Source organism: Corapipo altera, unplaced genomic scaffold, assembly GCF_003945725.1.
Source record: "Corapipo altera isolate COAL_440 unplaced genomic scaffold, ASM394572v1 22b, whole genome shotgun sequence".
NCBI classification, from domain to species: Eukaryota; Metazoa; Chordata; class Aves; order Passeriformes; family Pipridae; genus Corapipo; species Corapipo altera.
In genome coordinates, this window is record NW_020884876.1 from 7,076,748 (window position 1) to 7,085,921 (window position 9,174).

At 36.9% G+C, this 9,174-nt stretch overlaps 1 long non-coding RNA gene across 1 annotated transcript; it reads right to left on the reverse strand.

The window, feature by feature from the left end:
- Positions 1–843: 843 nt before the first annotated feature.
- On the reverse strand, positions 844–6,458 carry LOC113943762. Its single transcript, XR_003526435.1, has 3 exons — positions 6,229–6,458; positions 4,470–4,605; positions 844–1,657 (listed from the first exon to the last, which is right to left on the reverse strand). It is a non-coding gene; the product is annotated as an uncharacterized LOC113943762 (long non-coding RNA).
- Positions 6,459–9,174: the final 2,716 nt, after the last annotated feature.

The window sequence follows — 9,174 nt, forward strand, 5'->3', positions numbered from 1 at the left end:
AGAGACCTGCTTCTCATTTACACGAATATAAGTTAATCAAGTGAGATGCAACCCTCATTCATTCAGTATATCAACACAAAGACACTCGTGTAATTTTCTTTTTGTTTTGTGAGTTATTTAATTATTTGTCCCCATTTTCAGCATAACGTTGTTGGGTGTTTCTAGGATGTAAATTGAACTATGCAAATTTTTTTCAACAAATGTCTAGATGCAGATGTTTAACTCTACTCCCAGAACAGCAGGCTATCATACCAAAGAGGAAATAACAATTTAAACTGACCACTAAAACATATAAATGTTAGTTTAACTAAATGTTATTTAGTTTCCCAACTAAAACATATAAATGTATCATTTTGAAATGCCAGCAAGAATCCAATGCTGTCATGAAGGAATCTCAAACACCAGACTAAAAGAACTACCAAAAAAAAAAATTACCCTGGTTAAAAGCCACAGACCCTCCTCCTATGAATAGATTCACAAAACTAGGAATGCATGTAGTTGCTTTCCAAAAACTACAAGGATCTAGACTACAAGGAGTAAATAGGAGAATAAGGTTCTTTGTCATTCGTAAAGGACAAATTCAACTTTTGTTCATGTGGATGACAGGAAGCAGAGCTTCAGTTCTGCACCCTTTTCCTTTATAAGTGTAATTGAATATGCTATCTATTTCCACTGTGTCTAAGTATGAAGGTGAAATACAGTACTGCCTCTGCATATAGAAAACCTCCTGGGTGTATTAGTAGTTCCTCTGGATCAAGTGCTGCATGTCACTGCAGTTGAACTCTCTTTATTATGCTGAAAAAAGAGATTGTCTGCATCAGGCAAGAATTTTTTTTTTAATTGATTTCAAATTAATATTCATTTACTCCACCAGAGATCTAAAATAAACCAGGAGAAAATAATATTCACTTTCCTTCTAACATTTCCTCATTTATAAATGAGTAATACAAATGAGCATTCTGAAGATGTTCTTTATAAACACACACCTCTGTTTAGTGCAGTATCAGCCTTTGGAATCATCCATAAAAAAATGACATTTAATCAAATCAGCTAACTCAACTGATTTGTCCAGCTAACAATTGCTTTTATTTACTATATATCATCTTTGCTTTGAATGGGATTTCACTGATTTACAGAAATCCAAATCACAACAGTTCTGTGACACCTGCATATGTTCAGACCAACTTGTTCTCTCATGCAATGAATGCCACTGCTAAAGCAAATGATAAAAATAAATGTGCTGGAAGCAGAAAGTCAGTAAATTCAAATCATCCCGAGTTCTTCTGGGCTTCCTTAACTGACTCATACATGCATCCAGCAACTCAGGTTGGTGTAGGGATAGTTTTGAATAGAATATTTCTTTTTCACTGCAAAGAATCATTTAAGTTTTTTGCTACATGGTCAAGGCACCATTACGACAATTATTTTTAGTTCCAAGGCTTGTATTTCTAATAACATACATGGGAAATAAATGTTTAAGACAAGTGGTTCAACAAGCAGCAAGGAACTTAGTCATTTAGGAATTGGGTATGTTTGAATCTACCATGTCCATCTGAATGGATGTCTTCAGGAGCTTTGTACCACACTGACTTCAGTGACTCCAGCCCACAGCCTCTTAGACTTAGTTGTTTTCAAAGCTGTACTCTCTACATGATTTCTAGAGGGGGAAAAAAAAAGGAAAAAAAATGACCACAAATATCAAATAGTGCATTGTGATAAATCAAACTTAAATTTGTTCACCTTTTTAAACATAAAAGGAAAGGGGTTGTCATTTTTGCTCAATTATCCAAGACTAGAGGAATTAAAGCCTGAAAATTTTATAAAATAACAAAAGTAATAAAAATAGAAGTTATTTTACAGTTTATCAGCATGAGCAGGAATATTTTCCATTTAATTATCACTTCTGGAGAGATGAACAGAGCAAAACTTTCACAGGAAGAAAGTTATCAAGCTGTACACTAGAAGTGAAGAATCTACCTGAGCTCAGGAGAGTATGCTGTGGCTGAACTTGGTGACAGAAGAATTCTGCAAGCAACAAATATTCTTGTTTTGAGTTAAATATACTCATGTAACCAGGCCTGATGTTCTGATGGTAAGGTATGTGAGGAATATGGAAGAGAAGTTCAGGAGAAGGATCAAGTTTTACCTCACTAAACAGAGCACTAAGCCCAGGGTTTTGTTCCCCAGATCTTTATTCTTGACTCAGATTTTATTTCTACAGAAATAAGTTTGGCTATTTTTTAAGAGTGTAAGAAAAACTAGTTCTGCTGAGGAAAAAAATAAAATGCAAGATGCTAGATAATATTGTGTAGTTGATGTTTCATAGATTCACAGAATTCTTAGGGTTGTAAGGGACCTCTGGAGATCATCTAGTCCAACCCCACTGCCAAGGCAGGGTCACCTAGAGCAGGTTACACAGAAGTGTGTCCAGTTGGGTTTTGAACGTCTCCAGAGAGGCCTCCCCAGGCAGCCTGTTCCAGTGCTCTGCCACCCTCAATGTAAAGAAGTTCTTCCTCATGTTGAGATGAAACTTCTTGTGTTTTAGTTTATGGCCATTGCTCCTTGTCCTGTCACTGGGTACCACTGAAAAGAGTCTGGCACCATCCTCTTGACACCCACCTTTGAAGTATTTATGTACATCAATGAGATCCATTTAGTGTTCTCTTCTCTACACTAAACAGGCCCAGTTCCCACAGTCTCTCCTCATAAGAGAGCTACTCCAGACCCCCAATTGTATTTGTGGTCCTCCACTAGACCCTTTCCAGTAGCTCCTTGTCTTTCTTGTACTGAGGAGCACAGGACTGGACACAGTGTGGCCTAGGTATGGCTGAGTAGAGGCAGAGGATCACTCCCTCTACTTGTCGGCCGCACTCTTCCCAATGCACCCCAATTCTCCAGCCTATCAAGGTCCCACTGAATGGCAGCAACAGCTTCGGGTATATCAGTAACTCCCCCCAGTTTCATACCATCAGCAAACTTGCCGAGGGTACATTCTACCCTTTCATTCAGGTAATTGACAAACAAGTTGAATAAGACTGCACCCAGTATTGATCCCTGGGGAATACCACTGACTACAGGCCTCCAAATGGATTCTACTCCACTGATTACCACACCCTAAGCTTTGCCATTCAGGTAGTTCTTGATCCATGTCACTGTCTACTCATCTAACCCACATTTCATGAGCTTACCTACAAGGATATTGTGGGAGACACTGTTGAAAGCCTTGCTGAATGCAACATAGATAACATCCACTGCTCTCCCCTCATTGACCCGTCCTGCCGTGTCATCATAGAAGGCTACCAGATCAGCCAAGTATCATTTTCCCTTGGTGAATCCATGTTGACTACTCTTGATGACCTTTTTTCTAGATGAGCATATAGTACATCTCAAACTGGCTACTACAGCAGATACCTGCCCTCCACTGTGAGATTGCTCTCTCTTCACTTCCTGAATAACACTGTTTCTCAGCATCTCCTAGTTTTGTTCCATCTGCTGCTCTTTCAAAATGTGAAGTTAAATTTTACAAATCTAAATATTACCACATAATATTATCTTTAAAGGTTATAAGGTACCTTTTATATGAAAGAAACACAGACCAAAAAAAAAAAACAACCTCTCTTTAGGTGCCTCTAGGGGATCCCAGGTTAGCATACCAGGAAGCTGACATACTAATCCATGAAAGAAATAAATCTCTTTCGTTCCTGTTGATGAGGATACATATCACACACCATAGAAACAGGCTTCTTTCACTGCTATGCCAAGTGATGAAAACAGTTTCAAAAAATAAGTATAAGCTGTGGATCCTGAAGCTTGTTCCCATCTACCAGAACTCAGTGCTTTTGTATCACAAGCAGAGGCATGAGAAAAAAGTAAAATGGTGAGCAGGTAATAGTATATAGAAAAGAAACACAAAAAAAGAAACACGAGAGGTAGAACAGAGAGAAAAATGTTGGACAGACCTGAAAAACAATTATATTTTAAAAATGAATTGTAATTGATGAAGGAGACTTTTTATTTCTTCCTTTTTATCTCTGATTTTTGGAAAAAAATATAATCTTATTTCTTGCTTCTCCTCCATCTAAACAGCAGAACAAATGTTTGTAGTCTCAAAATATCTGATACTCTCTGCCTTCAATGTAGACCAGAAACATTCATTTTTTAAATTAAATGCAATAAGAAGGTATAAAAATTTCAGATGCATTAAAGAGCAAACTATCATGGACCAGCTACAAAATAAGAATGGGAAGTATGTCTAAAAGTATCAATGAAGAGCATTTACTGAGACATTTCAAAATCATGACCTTCTCTTAGAAACTGCCAATTTCTCAGGACCCAAACTTTTCACAGGAAAATTCTACATTCATTAACCTTTCATTGAGTCTCCCGGTTCTAGTAAGAAATTTCTGCTTGACTGTCAGAAACAGAATTGGCAACCAGAGGAGCTTTTCCCTAAAACAAAGGTTACTTACTACTTCATAAGAGCCTTGGTCAGGGTAGCTGACAGATACACTCCTTACTGCTCTCACCTGATACAGTATCAAAGAGTTTCACTGCATGAGACAACACATCCTCTAATAGGGATAGATACAGTTGTGAGCCTAGAGACTGAAGACAGAAAACAGCCCATCAGGGACTACAATTCAATCCACATCTTAATCATTATCTACATGTAAGTGTAGGCCTAGAATTATCAATTTACTTGAAACTACTTTGATGCAAGAAGCCTGCACAGAGCAGCGTCAAGATTCAAATTTGAGCATGAAAACCATACATCCCAAGGGACAGCATCCTGCTTACAGTTACAAAGCTGGCTCCTGGAACATCTTCCACCTACCCTGAATGCACATCCCCTGTATTTATTTTGTCATTGGGTCCCTGATTTCTTTTAAAGGCAATAACAGAAAAATTGACTCCTTTTTGAAAACTTTAATTGCCAGAGAAATTTGACATGCCAGAAAGATAGTGAGTCTGCCCATGGGTAACATTTCTATATCATATTTACCTGGAAAATATATTACTAATTCTAGTTAAATAATTTATGTCTTTGTATCATGCTACATGTAACAAAAGAGTTGGTAAGATATCTACAATACTTACTAATTCTATCAGAAAACAACAGACAATCTAAAGCCTAGCAAACATTTACTGGTTAGGGCTTCATTTTTATAGACAATATTCTGCAATGTTTACATTCAGTGCCATTAAACCAGAGCATATATGTCAAGGTAAGAGAAGATTATTTACATTAAAATATAGTTTTTAAATGAGACCTTGTTCTGTCAGTATGATATCACAGAATCAGAGAATGGTTTGGGTTGGAAGGGACCTTAAAGATTATCTAGTTCCAACCCCCTGCCATGGGCAAGGACATCTTTTACTAGACAAGAGGTATCTCTGAAATTTAAACTGTATAGTATTATTGTGGGCTGCATTTCATTCCAGTTAAGAAAACTGAAATTAAAACCATTTAGCATTGCAAATAGTGAATGAGAGCAGTTGAATACTTTAATTTCTCATTTTTTCTTGTAGTGAAGTATGTTATGATTTGATATTATACAGAACTATATACAACAGAACTTCAGACATAGTAAAAGCCTCACTTTTACAGGAGAAAGGATGCACATGCCTTCATACATATATTGATACAGCTTTACCTCTGTTCTTAAAAGTCTTATAATTCCTTGCATGAAGTGGGAATTTTCTTATCCAAGTAGTGAAAAGGAAGATCAATTTACACTGTAAGTAGTGAAAGCAAAGACACAGCAAGGATCTGTTTATTCAGAGATTACACTTCAAAAGGGTTTTTTTAATTTTTTTTTTTTTATGTTTTAATTATTAAATGATTTCCCCTTCACGACACAGTCCAGAACACTGGAGTCAAAAGAAGTCCAGTCTGGGACAAATTAGACACCCTTTTCTGTTTTCCAGCCCTTCAAACTCTGTTCCTCAGGCACTCTTTCATCGTCGAGGGGGAGGGCAGAGAGGAGGGAACGAAAAGCAATACTAAGTTTTCCCTTTACATTTTCACAGAAAATCAGCCACCGTTTACATCAGAGGAGACTCTGATCTTTGCAGAATGGTGTATGGGACAAGGGAATGTCATATGCAAGTTCTTCACTCATATGTAAGTGCAAGCCCATTGACTTCAGACAAGGTGCTGCATTTGAAGCAAAAGGATTTTTCAAGTAATTCAAAAGGCACACAGCATATGTTGGTATTTCTGCTCACCTCCAGAAGGAATATTTTCCCTTTTTAGTGTAGCTGCACAGCATGAAATAAGTCTTCTTTGCACTGTTCTGCAGAGATGCACTATTTTCAGCTTACATAAACCAGGACTTCTTGTACTCTTGACTGTGTGTGCCCTAACAGCCTTTCATGTCTAAGGTTTAAGTACTGTAAGAGCAAGGTAGGTATGGTTGATTGAAAATGAAAGGATGTTCAGTTATTTAAAAATTACACGCCTTGTACTTCTGTTAAAAAAAAAAAAAATGTTTCAAGGCACTTCTGCTTGCAGTAGGGATAAAAATCTTTTAAAATTGTTCCAAAAACACCCTATCTTTACTCCTTATTCTTATATTCTCAAGTGCATATGAAAGCACCTTTTATCTTTTTCACCTCTCATTGAAAAATAAAAAAAATTGAGAGGGTGAAAGACAAAGAACACTACGCTATTTTGTTTTTACATTCACAAAAGTGGTCTTTTTAAGAAATCTACTTTCAAGTTTTCACCCTAAGAATTGCTACCCATCCTAGTTACTACCCAGAATTTATGTCACACAATTTTTTAAAGTGACATTTGGGTGTCCTCATAGATGAAAACTTCACCTTGCCATTCCACTATTTAGAAAAGATTTCACTGCTTAGAAAAGATTACAGTCCAGCATATTATATAATTAGTCTACAAAGAATCAAACTGTCTGGACATTTTTGGACACTTGAAGATAAAGTGGTTTTATTCACATTCAATTTATGATGTTTGTCTGTGGCAGTTGCCACCTTTTCAGGGGATTCAGTAAGGTACAAATATTTTCAGACCATCCAATCCAATACAGAAAATCAGTTGAGCAAATAAATATTTCTTCCTGTTCTCACAAGTCTTTTTTTTTGGTGTTACATTTTTTTAAATGTTAAAAGCTAATTAACACAAAATCTAAACTTTAATACCTAAACTAGGTAATAATCTGAGAACCTGTGGTGATTATGGCAGGAGTATTATGACTAAGATAAAGTATAAGGATTAGTTCAATTCCCATCATATTGCACAGTCGCCAACATGAAAGATTTATAAAGATGCATTATGTATAAATCTGTCCATATTCATAAACATCCATGCCATTCTATAAACTATTGTTACATATTCTTTGTTTATTTGAAGTTTAACAGGTCTATCAGAGGGTACAGATATTACTGGTTTGTTTCTTTTTTACTATCTTTTTCTATCAGGAAAAAAATAGAAAAAAAAATCAAAAAGCAACAAAATACAGGTCTGTAACATTCCAGGAATAAGCAAAACTATTGAACAACATTATCTTTTATACAACAGGATTCCTTGAGGCTTTTCAACATTAAAAAAAAATCACTACTTTTCTAGTCAAATGATGGAATATTCATCATGGTAACAACTGCATTCTATTACATAGAGAGCAGCATATGGTAAGTATTTAGACAAGATATTCAGCCAGATGCACACTAACATTCACTAATAAAGACTAAATTAACACAGCATCTGCTGAGAGCATTGCCAAGCATGCCAGGCTTATGCCAGGCAGAATATGAAATAGTACTGCAGGATTCAAGCTAATCTATAATCTATCCAACCATGTATTGGTCCCAGCTTTCAAAACAGCAGTAAGTTGAAACAGTACATACTACCAAGGATCAGAGAGCAGCTCAAAAGCTGCTGTGGTCTGATGCCATAGGCAAGGAATGTACTCAAGACCCAAATCTGCACTAGCAAAGTAGCTAAAACCAGGGTATGGCACAGCTCACCGTGAAAGTTATTTCTGTTCTATAAATGAAAAGGATGTTGATAATTAAGGCTTGACTACATAGTTCAAATTTTCCACAACAAAAACATACACAAAAATGTAAAAATGTTGAAAGAAGTTTGATGAGAATTTTTTTTAATGGAAGACATGATCTTTTGATACTGACAGCCTCAGAAAAACATCACTTGATTCAAGATAGTAAACAGAGTGCTCTGACCTATAATGATTTTTACGAATTGTTTTTGTAAAAATTTAAATCTCCAATGATTTTTTAGTTCATAAATATGTCATAAACATCATCTCTGCTAGAGAGATGAGTTCATCCACCTTTCTGTTTTCAAATTTAGGACTTGTATGAGATTGTATGTGCTATTAAAAATTGTTGCTAAAACATTTCTTGCCCTTCACTATTGCTCTGCTTTTCATTTGTCTTGATCCGACTTAAAGGAAAACAATTCAATCATAAGATATCACAGGTTGAAAGGAACCACAAGATGCCTGTATGCCAACAACTTGCTCAGAACAGGGATAGCTATGGGATCAAGTTAGGATACTCAGGGCCTTATCTAGTCTGGTCTTGAAAATCTCCAAGAATGGGGATAGCACAAACTGCTCCACTACATGACTATCCTCTTGGCGAAAAAGTTTCTCTTGTCTTGTAGTACTTTATGTCTGCTACCTCCTGTCCTCACACATGATGAAGATACTAACTCCATCTTCATGATAACCTCTCCATGGGTACTTTGTGGCTGCTGTTAGGTACTCCCAAAGCCATCTCTTCTCTGAGCTGAGGGAGTCCCCATCCCTCAGCCTCTCTTCATGGGGCAAATTCTCTTATCACCATCTGTCCCAGTGGCCCCTTGCTGAATTCACTCACATTTTAGATCTCTCATGCTCTATGGCCCAAAACTGGATGCAGTATGTTTTAACGAGCACCATGTAAAAGGGGATAATCCCTTCCCTCCAGAAGCTGGCCATGATCCTTATGCAGCCCAGGAGGTTGCTGGCTTTGCCTGCAATCATTGTAGATGCAGGCTGACATTCAGCTCACAGCACTGGAGCGTTTTGCACACAGCAGCTCCCCAGCATGGCAGTCCTCAAGCTGTAGCACCACAAGGGATTTTTTCTTACCAGACTTTTGCATCTGTTCTTATTTAATTTCATGAGATTACTGGTTGCCTGTTCT